The 10885-nt window shown below is 39.7% G+C and overlaps 1 long non-coding RNA gene across 1 annotated transcript; it reads right to left on the bottom strand.

Annotated features, from left to right (window-relative positions):
* Positions 1 to 688: 688 nt before the first annotated feature.
* Positions 689 to 10649, bottom strand: LOC140508916 (uncharacterized). Its single transcript, XR_011968528.1, has 4 exons — positions 10443 to 10649; positions 3701 to 3800; positions 3196 to 3359; positions 689 to 2606 (listed from the first exon to the last, which is right to left on the bottom strand). It is a non-coding gene; the product is annotated as an uncharacterized lncRNA (long non-coding RNA).
* Positions 10650 to 10885: the final 236 nt, after the last annotated feature.

Genomic DNA, 10885 nt, shown 5'->3' with positions numbered 1-10885 from the left:
TTCTCTGTGTCTCATGTGCATGTATTCTAGTGAAAAGACATATGACTTCTAGAAAACAGGAAATAGAAACTATGATAAGGTAATTTTCCATGTCCAGTTTGTCAGTGGTTCATCTCATATTTTCACTGAATGTGGTGTCCTTCTAAACACAAGTGCTCAATTGTGCTGGTAAACTAGACCCCAGAGATCATGAAATCTTCTACCATGTGAAACCTCCATAGTTATTCTTGATATTTTCATAGTAAAGGTTGGAATAGAAAACTTTATTAATACCAAGGGGGAAGCCCATTTACTCCAAGTGAATAGGCTTTTAATTATACAGTAAAGTCCAGATTTAGGTTTGAGTTTGTGTCTGTCAGATGATTCCATGTGAGAATTATTTTTCCTAGCTGAGCCATCATATCACATCATAGTTTTGTGGAATTTCAGAGCTGAAAGGGACCTCAAAGACCATCTAATTTAACCCATACTTGAATAGGAATCCTCTCTGTGATATCCCCAGCTAGTCTATTTAGCCTTCATTGGACATTATCCTGTGGGGGGGGGGGGGGGAGCCAGCCACTGCCTAATGAAGTCCCTTTCACATTGAGATAGCTTTAAATGTTAGAAAATTATTCTTTTTTTTAAAAAAAGTTTTTTTAAAAATTTTTTTATTGTATTTATTTATTTATTTTTAGATTTTGACATTCATTTCCACAAAATTTTGAGTTCCAATTTTTCTCCCGATCTCTCCCCTCCCCTTACCCCATAATACCTTGCATTTTGATTACCCTTTCCCTCAATGTACCCGCCCTTCTATCACACCCCACTCTCACCTTATCCCCATCTTCTCTCTTTTCTTATAGGGCAAGATAAATTTCTATACCCCATTACCTGTGTTTCCTATTTCCCAGTTATGTGCAATAATAATTCTCAACATTCTTTTCTAATACTTTGAATTCTGTCTCTCCCTCCCTTACTCCCTACCCATCTCCACAGAGAAGGAAAGCAATTCAGTACAGGCTATATATGTGTCATTTTGCAAAAGACTTCCATAATAACTGTGTTGTGTAAGACTAACTATATTGGCCTCTATCCTACTCTGGTCCCCCCCCCCCCTTTTATTCTCTCATTTGACCTTGTCCTTTCCCAAAAGTGTTTACTTCTAGTTACTCCCTTCTCCCATTTGCCCTCCCTTCTATCATCCCCCTCACCCCACTTTTCCTCTCCTCCCCTACTTTCCTGTAGTGTAAGATAGATTTTCATACCAAGTTTAATGAGCATGTTATCCCCTCAAGTCATATGTGACAAGGGTAAACTTCACTTTTCCCCTCTCCACTTCTCCCTTTTGTCCTCCATTGAGCAAGATTTTTCTTATCTCTTTTATGAGTTATAGCCTGCCCCATTCCATTTATCCCTTTCCCCTCCCAGTATTTTCCTCCCTCACCCCTTAATTTTTATTTTATTTTTTTCATGGATATCATCTCTTCTGATTCAACTCAACCTCTACTCTCTGTCTATCTCTCTCTCTGTGTGTGTGTGTGTGTGTGTGTGTGTGTGTGTGTGTGTGTAATCCCTCCACCTACCCAAATACTGAGAAAAGTCTCAAGAGTTACAAATATTATATTTCCATGTAGGAATGTAAACAGTTCAGCTTTAGAAAGTCTTTTATGATTTCTCTTTCCTGTTTACCTTTTCATGCTTCTCTTGATTCTTGTGTTTGAAAGTCAAATACTCTATTCAGTTTTGATCTTTTCATCATGAATACTTGAAAGTCCTCTATATCATTGAATGACCATTTATTCCCTTGAAGTATTATACTCAGTTTTGCTGGGTTGGTGATTCTTGGTTTTAATCCCAGTTCCTTTGACTTCTGGAATATCCTATTCCAAGCCCTTTGCTCCCTTAATGTAGAAGCTGCCAGATCCTTTGTTATCCTGATTGTATTTCCACAATACTTAAATTGTTTCTTTCTAGCTGTTTGCAATATTTTCTCCTTGACCTGTGAACTCTGAAATTTGGCCACAATACTCCTAAGAGTTTCTCTTTTCAGTCTCTTTCAGGAGGTGATTGGTAGATTCTTTCAATATTTATTTTGCCCTCTAGTTCTAGGATATCAGGGCAGTTTTCCTTGATAATTTTATGGAAGATAATGTCTAGGCTCTTTTTTCAGGTAGTCCCATAATTTTTAAATTGTCTCTCCTGGATCCATTTTCCAGGTCAGTTGTTTTTCCAATGAGATATTTCACATTATCTTCTATTTTTTCAATCTTTTGGTTTTGTTTTCTAACATCTTGGTTTATCTCATAGTCATTAGCTTCCCTGAACTCAATTCTCTATTTTAAAGAACTATTTTTTTCAGTGAACTTTTGCACCTTCTTTTCCATTTGGCTAATTCTGCTTTTTAAAGCCTCCTTCTCCTCATTGGCTTTTTGGACCTCTTTTTCCAATTGTTAGCCTCTTTTTAAAGGTGTTATTTTCCTCAGCATTTTTTTGGTTCTCCTTTAGCAGGCTGCTGACATGCTTTTCCAGCTCTTCTATGGCCTGAACCCATTTTATATTCATTTTGGAGGTACTGGAGGCAGAAGCCTTGACTTCCTGTGAGAGTGTGTTTTATTCTTCCTCATCTGGAAGGATGGAAGGAGACACCTGTTCACCAAGAAAGTAATCTTCTATGGTCTTATTTTTTCCCCCTTTTTTGGGCATTTTCTCAGTCAGTTACTTGTCTTCTGAATCCTTTGTCAAGAGGAGAGTCCTAGTGCTCCTCCTCTCCCCAGTTCTGTGCTCAAGGCTGAGATTCAGATCAGCTGCTGAACACCCTCAGGGGCTTTGGGTGGGGGTGGGACTGCCACTGAGGGCTGAGGTTCAGATCAGTTGCTCAATTCCCCCAAAGACTTTAAACTGAGCTGCCTTCGTAATGGACCTAGGCTGCTTCTGGGTAACCACCCACTGCCTGCTGCTGTTGCTGCCTGGGGCCAGTGCTGGGGGAACCCTGTTTCCCTCTCTCCCAGCTGGGAAAGCCCTCCCACGCTGACCTTTGGAGCTTTCTTTGTCACTTGTGAATTGAGGGAATGTGGGACCCTCCCTGCTGGGAATCCTGCCTCGGAGGTCTGTTCAGATCCTGTTTCTTCCAGTGCTACATGGCCAGGGCTGGGCTCCATTCTGCATAGCATCCCGTGAGATAGACCTTTCCTGTTAGCCTTCCAGGTTACCTACCTTTGGCTGGAAACCTCTTTCACTCTGTTCTGTGGCTTCTGCTGCTCTAGAATTTGTTGAGAGTAATTTTTTACAGGTATTTTGTAGGCTGTGGGGAAAATGCTAGAGTATATGTTTCTTTCTTCTCCACCATCTTGGCTTCCTAGAAAATTATTCTTTGTGTTCTAGATTTTAAATTAGAAGAGAAAAGTGGTTATAGTGCTTCCTAGTTAAAAAAAGTGTTAAGCAACTTAAAAACAATTATGGTTTGTAAAGAAACAAGTGATTGTAAATTCCACCCACTATTCTTGGTTTTAACATATGAGGCCAAATAGTATTATTTTAATACCTCTTTTACCTGGAAGTTCTTTGAAAGTTATCATCCCCTCGTTCCTCTTGTCCCACCACAACCCCTCATGTTTTATCTTATTTAGGTGAGGCAGCTAGGTGATACAGTAGATAGAGCATCAGTGCAGGAGTCAGGAGGACCTGAGTTCAAATCTCACCTCAGACACTTGACACTTACTAGCTGTGTGATCTTGGGCAAGTCACTTAACCCCAATTGCCTCATCCTGGGTCATCTCCAGTCATCCTGATGAATATCTGGTCACTGGATTCAGATGGCTCTGGAAGAAAAGTGAGGCTGATGACCTGCACAGCCCTCCCTCACTCAAAACAAAGTCAAGTGCAAGTCATGTCATTTTTTCTCTGATGGCATGGTCTTCTTCACAATGAAGGATGAACACATACACATCTTATTTAAGTGAAACATCCTCTGTTCCTTCACCTGAGCATCAAATTGAATGGTCTTTAGTTCCCTTATCATACAGCTCATCCTCTATTGCACAATGTTAATGTCCTTCCAAAAACAAGGTGTACAGAATTGTTGCTCTCAATGTGGTTTGATTGTGGCATATTCCAGTGGCCTTAGCACCATCCTCCATTGTGGATAATTTGGAAAAAACTAATCACATCAGGTTTTTTTTCCTGCTATGTCACCCCTTTTGCCCATGCTTCTCTCATAGTTGTTGGTGAACAAGGCAAAAGAGATTTCCTTAAAACCATAGGAGGGAGCACATTGGGCTAGTGAAAGGTGGAAGCTTGGATTGGAGGCCTCATACTTCTTAAAGATAGCAACCTGTTTATGAAGTATGCTAACACCAGAGGGACCAAGAGTAATTTCTATTTGATAATAGAGGCTTCTTGTGCCCTAGTCATATTGTTAGAGTGACCATTTTGCATTGCCAAATTCAAAATGGGCAATTCTGGACAAAGTGTCATTGTGGCAAATAAGACCCCGTAGCATGTGTGTATCTACTTTTTAAAAGTGGCAAAGTAAATGGCTATTTTGTGGTGTTTGTGGCTCCAAAAGCCTTGTAGTCATTTGGCCAGGTCATCTCTAAGTGTCTGCAAAAGGCTCCACAGAGTATGGTCTTTATGGACAGAACCTCTGAAAACATGGACCTCATAGAGTACTAAGTGCCCAGGGAGAGAGTCTGCTGGGTGGCCTGGTTTAGATTTTTCAAGGCTGGAACTTGTTCTGAGTTCCACTCAAAAGAGAGATACTTAGGACTCCATAAAAGTGAGACTGTCAGGAAACCTAGGAGAGTAATGTGGGTTCTCTAAAACCCAAAGCATCCAATAAACCTCTGGGTTTTTTAAATTGTGGGAAAGTATTTCTCTTACTTTGGACTGTATCTGGAGAATCATCTAGATTCTCCTACTTCACTGCATTATGTAAAACTTGACTGAGAAGATTGGGCCCTAGATTTTTTTGTTTTGTTACCAGTGGTCTCTTAATTGCCATAGCTATTGATCTTTTCTCATTCCTAGTCCTTCTCAATCTATTTGCTATATTTGACACAATTTTGAAAGCACAGATCTGACCATGTCACCCCCTTACTCAATAAACTCTAGTAGATTTCCCTTACCTCCATGATCAAATATATAAAATCCACTATTTATTGTTCAAGTCCCTTAATATGCTCCCTCTTCTCTCCCCTTCCCCTGACAACTTTTTAGTCTTCTTCCATCTTACTTGCCCTTGTGCTGCAGTGACACTGACTTCCTTCCTATTCCTTGAATAAGACATTCAGTCTCCCAACTTACTGGTTATCCGTTCCTGAAATGCTCTTTCTCTTTGCCACTTGTCTTTTCTCAAGTCCTAGCTGAAGTCTGACTTTCTAGGAAATTATGGTGCTTTTCTTCTGTTGACCTCACTTAAATCCATCTCATTCACAAGTCAAGATATCATCTTTGTGATGTCATTGCTCCCCTTCAAGAATGAAGGAAGAACAGCCAACCAAACCATTCCCCAGAACTTAACACAGTTCCTGGCACATACTAAATGATTGGTGACTATTGATTGACCAGATACTGTCTCCTCTTTGGGTTTTTGTGAGACTACTCCATCACCATTTACCTGTCTGACCATTCATTCTCAATCACCTTTGCTGTCTCATCATCACATCATGTTCCTTAACTGTGGTTAAGGTTCTGTCTTCTCTCTAATACTCTCTCTTCCTCAACCTCTCTCCTTCTTTGCATGTCTGTCTCTTTTTCTAACCTGATTAGCTCCCATGGGTTTAACCATCATCTCTATGCAGATGACTCTCAGATCTATATATCTAGTGACAGTTTTTCCCTGAGCTTCAGTCCCACATCACCAATTGCCCTTTGGATATTTCAAACTGGATGTCCTGGAGACATCTCAAATTCAATATATCTAAACCTGAACTCATTATCTTCCTTTCCTCAAAACTCTGTCAAATTTCCCTATTTTTGTCAAAGGTACCACATCTTCCTGGTGTCTCAGGTTTGTAATTTCAGCATTATCTTGGATTCCCCCTCCTCTCACCCTGCATATCTGATAAGTTGCCAAATCTTGTTCTTTCTACTGTCATAATCCTCGAAATCACTTCCTGCTCTCTACTCACTCAACTACTACCTTGGTTCAGGCCTTTATCACCTTTCACATCGATGATTACAAGAATCTCCTAATTGGTCTCTCTACCACAAGTCTCTCCCCATTCCAGTCTATCTTACACACTGCTATCAAAATCATTTTCCTTAGACATGAATCTAATTCTGTGATTTCTCTATTCAGCCAACTCCAGTGGTTTTCTGTTGCTTCTAGGATAAAATAACAACTCTTTAGCTTTTAAAGTTCTACACAACCTGGCAATCTGATTGTCCAGCATCGTTGAACACTATTCCCCCTCTTACACTCCACTATCCAACCAAACTGGTCTCTGTGTTCTTCCCACAGAACACTCCACCTCCTCTCTTTGTGCCTTTTCAATGGTCTTCCCCCAAAACTGGAATGCACTTCCTCCTTACCTCCCCCAAGCAGAGTTCCTCTTTCCCCTTAAGATGTGACTCAGGAACCATCTTCTGCATGAAGTCTCTCCTAATCCCTATAACCACCAGGGCCTTCCCTCCCAAATAACCTTGCATTTATCTTCCTTATATTTATTCGCTTTGTGTATACTGTGCATACACACACACACACACACACACATATGTCCTTGTTGTCTCCACTTTAGAGTGTAAACTCCTTGTAAATAGGGATTTTTTCATTCTTCATAGTTGCAATGATAGTGCCTACCACAAGGTCTCTGAAAACTTGTTGATTGATTGATTTCTCACCCTTTTCTCCCTATATGGATCTCAAACATATTCCATCATGGCAACCTCATTTGACCAGGTCAGCATAATGTCATCAACCTGATGTGGATGTCAGTGCCCTTAGGAAGGGGTATTGCCAGCAATTGGCAGATTGGAAGTGCGGCAGTGATAGAAAAGAAAGAGATAGAAGCGGGGGCTAGGTGTGCCTGTACCATCTGTACATGACTAGTTTATTGATCTGAGAGTCAAGATTTATATACTCTCTTAAGCAAGCAAGCAACGTTATTCCCATGAGAACATTTTTTAGCTTACATCTTTTACTTCTATATCTTAGTTCCTTCTGCATAACAACCTTGGGGTACACAATTAGGGTCAGGACGATCTCATCCTTGCTTATCAGGAGTGGAATGGTGAGCCAATCCTGAGAACATCAGCCTTTACGCTAGTACAAGGCTCAAGCAAAACCTGGACAGTACCTCACATTCTGGACTCCATCAGTACTATCTTTCTACAGGGTATCTCATTCAATGATGTGCCCACCAGATGGTGGCAGGATGAGAAAGAATTCAGTTGCCTGGGTGAATAATGGTGAGGGGTATATTGATTCTTTTCCAATGAAAGTGATCTGCTTCTGACTAGTTTCTGTCCTGGGAAAGATAATGAGCAAAGTAGATAATTTCACACCACTTACTTGGGATCTGTGTTACATGCTTCACCGCACTGATGAGGGCAGAACTGGTCATAGAAATATATGACAACTTGTCTCTCTGTAATCCACTGTAAATTATTCATCATCCTCATTAGCTACTCAGAATTGTTATAAGGGGAGTTGTTATTGCAAATTATTTTTAATAGTGGATAGAGTGCTGGGCCCAGACACAGGAAGACCTGAGTTCAAATCCAGCCTCAGGGACTTATTTAGCGGTGTGACCCTGGGCACTTAGCCTGTTTGCCCCAATTTTCTCAATTGTAAAATGAGAATAATAACAGCATCTACCTTACAAGGTTCTTGTGAGGATCAAATGAGATGATATTTTTTTAAGATTTTAGTGTAGTGTCTGGAACATAGTAGGCATTATATCAATGCTTATTTTCTTCACCTTTCCCTTCTTTCCTCTATATCATTAGGAGGGAAATAGCTTTTACTTAGTAAGTCTGAGATATGATATTATTTGATATTAACTACACAACATTGCTTGGAACTCCCAAGGTTACCATTTGTCTCTATCCACAATAACTATACAGAAGCACATATGGTTAGCAAGAATGTGACGACTCACAGGACATTGTGACATCTGTCGGGTCTGAAGGGATGTTCATGATCTGGCCTTTCTTATTTCCTTGGGCAATAAGAAAGTCATGTCAGTGACTCAAATGTTAGCCTCTAGGAACTATCAAATTGTAGGGACAGCTTTTCTGTCTTTTAGGAAAAAAATCTCAACTAGCCAACCTAACATGTCAAGGCTTTAGATGACCAGAAAATCCTGTTAATGACTCAAACCTTAGATCACTGGACTAGTCAAGTCACTGGAACCCCTTCCCTATCTTTTCAAGAAAAAAAAAGAACCTAGTTTGCTTGGCAGGGATCTTGGTAGATATTGCTCTTAAGCTACATACTGCTAAGACGTTTTGAGAAGCATTGACAAAACTTATAAACTGTATAATTACAAACAAGATATGAAAGTTTCATCTGATTCAGAGAAGGGCATGATAAATTCATTGATACTAAAAAAAAAAAAATAATGGAGTCAAAGAAGCAGCTCAGAAAATACTATGTCCTCCTTCACCCCTGTCTCGCATGAAGAGGTGGTCTTATGCCTTACCAAAGCCCACCCCTCCCCTTACAAAAATGATCTCAATCTATCCTTTCCTACAACAAATTGCCCCTCTGTCACCCCACTTTATAACTGATTTAAAGTCTCTCCCTGAATGCTGGCCCCTTCCCTACTACCTACAATCATACCTATGTCTCCTTTATCCTCAAAAAACTCATTTGGTTGGTGGCCAAACTCCTTGCAAAGACTATCGATAAGTACATGCCTCCATGTCCTGTCCTCTCACCCTGTTCTTAACCCCATACAATCTGGCTTCTAATCTCATCATTCCACCAATAACATTCTCTTCAAAATTACCAATGATCTCTAAATGACTAGCTCCAATGACCTTTTCTCAATCCTTATTCTTCTTGACCTCTTTTTACCCTATGATACTATTGATCAACCTCTTCACTTCTTCTTGATACTCTTTTCTCTATTGGAATGTCACTCTCACCTTTCCTCCTACCTATCTGAACACTCCTCAGTTTCCTTTATTGGCTCTTCCTCCAGGTCACAGCCTCTAAGTGTAGGTGTCCCACTGGATTCTGTCCTGGGTCCTCTTCTTTTCTTCCTTTTCAGTACTTAATTTGGTGATCTCATTAGCTCCCATGGCTTTGATTACCACCTGATCTCTCTAATGGCCTCTAATATTACATCTGAACTACTTTTCAGAAATATCAATTGGAATATGCCATAGACATCTTAGACACATCATGTTCAAAACTCAACTCATTATCTTTTTCCTAAATTCCCTCCTTCCTTTTACTTTTCCTATTATTGTAGAGGGCAATTTCATTATTCCATTTCCTAGGGTTTGTAACCTAGGTATCGTCCTCAACAACTTGCTATATCTCTGCCCCTCCTCCCATATCTAATCTATTGCCAAAGTATATTAATTTCATTTTTGCAACATCTCTCAAATATGTCCCTATGCTTCTCTGTCATTGTCATCACCTTTCTGCGGCCCTCATTATATCATGGCTGGACTATTGCAATAGCCTGCTGGTAGATCTACCTGCCTCAAGTCTCCCTGCTTCCAATGATTCTCCATTTAGCCACTAAAGTAATTTTCCTTTCCACTCTCCTACTCAGTAAATTCCAGTGACTCCCTACCACCTATAGGATCAAATACAAAATCTTCTCTGGCATTTAAAACCCCTCTTAATCTATCCCTTTCTACCATCTTCCCCTTTCCCCCAAGCACATATACCACTTTTCAGTCTTTTTATTCCTTATTCTGCACCATGTATGGTTTGATCAAGTGATAGTGGCCTCTTGGTAGTCCATGAATAACTATGCCTGCGGCACTCTCCCTCCTCATTTCCACCTACTGGTTCCCCTGGCTTCCTTCAAGTTCCAGTTTAAATCCTATAGGTAGCCTTTCTTAAAGCCCTCTTAATTCTAGTGCCTTCCCTCTTTTTAGAATGTATTTATCCTGGATATAACTTGTTTGTACATATATGTTTACTTCTTGTCTCCCCCATTAGATTGTGAGCTCTTTGAGGGCAAGGACTGTCTTTTTTTCCTCTTTTTGTATTCCCAGTGCTTAGCAGAGTACCTGGCACTACTACATTTGCTCAAAAATAACTTGAAAATATTTTGAAACACTGCATACAAAAAATTATGGATAAAAAGAATTGGCCAAGAGGTTGAAACTTCATAAATGTCAGTCCCCTTAAACAAAACACAGAAGGAAAAATGTTATTATTTTATTTTAAGAACTTATTTACAAAACTGCCTAGAAATCTTAAAACCAGATGATTCTCTGTAAATAGAAAAAAATGCACAGAACTTCAACAAAGAGAATTTTAAAATTCAACTCACCTAGTCACATCACCTTCAAACTTCTAAACTGAAGTGATTTAAAATAAAAAATCTTTCAAACTCTCAGAAAAAGAAAGAAAACACATATCAAAAAACACAAATCAGGCTGTTAGCCAGTATCTTCACAAAAGCCAGAAAAGACAGAAGACAATGGAATAGAACATGTATAAATTTTAAAAACATGGGCTCACATCCTATAATCGTTTATCTAGCTGACCTAAGTATTCTGTTTGAAGATAAAAGATAGACGTTTAAAAACCAAGATGACATCAAAGAATTCACAGAGAAAAAGTCAACAACCACAAAGATCCTTTCAAAAAAAGCTGGAGTTATGCCCGAGAGAGATAAGTTCCTAACGCTTACCAGAACAATAGGTGCTTGAAATCAGGAAATAGTCATATCTGAAATCTTACTGTAGGAAGCACGTACCACCAAAAAGAGAC

Source organism: Notamacropus eugenii, chromosome 5 (assembly GCF_028372415.1).
Source record: "Notamacropus eugenii isolate mMacEug1 chromosome 5, mMacEug1.pri_v2, whole genome shotgun sequence".
NCBI lineage: Eukaryota > Metazoa > Chordata > Mammalia > Diprotodontia > Macropodidae > Notamacropus > Notamacropus eugenii.
This window is presented reverse-complemented; position numbering and strand designations above follow the sequence as displayed.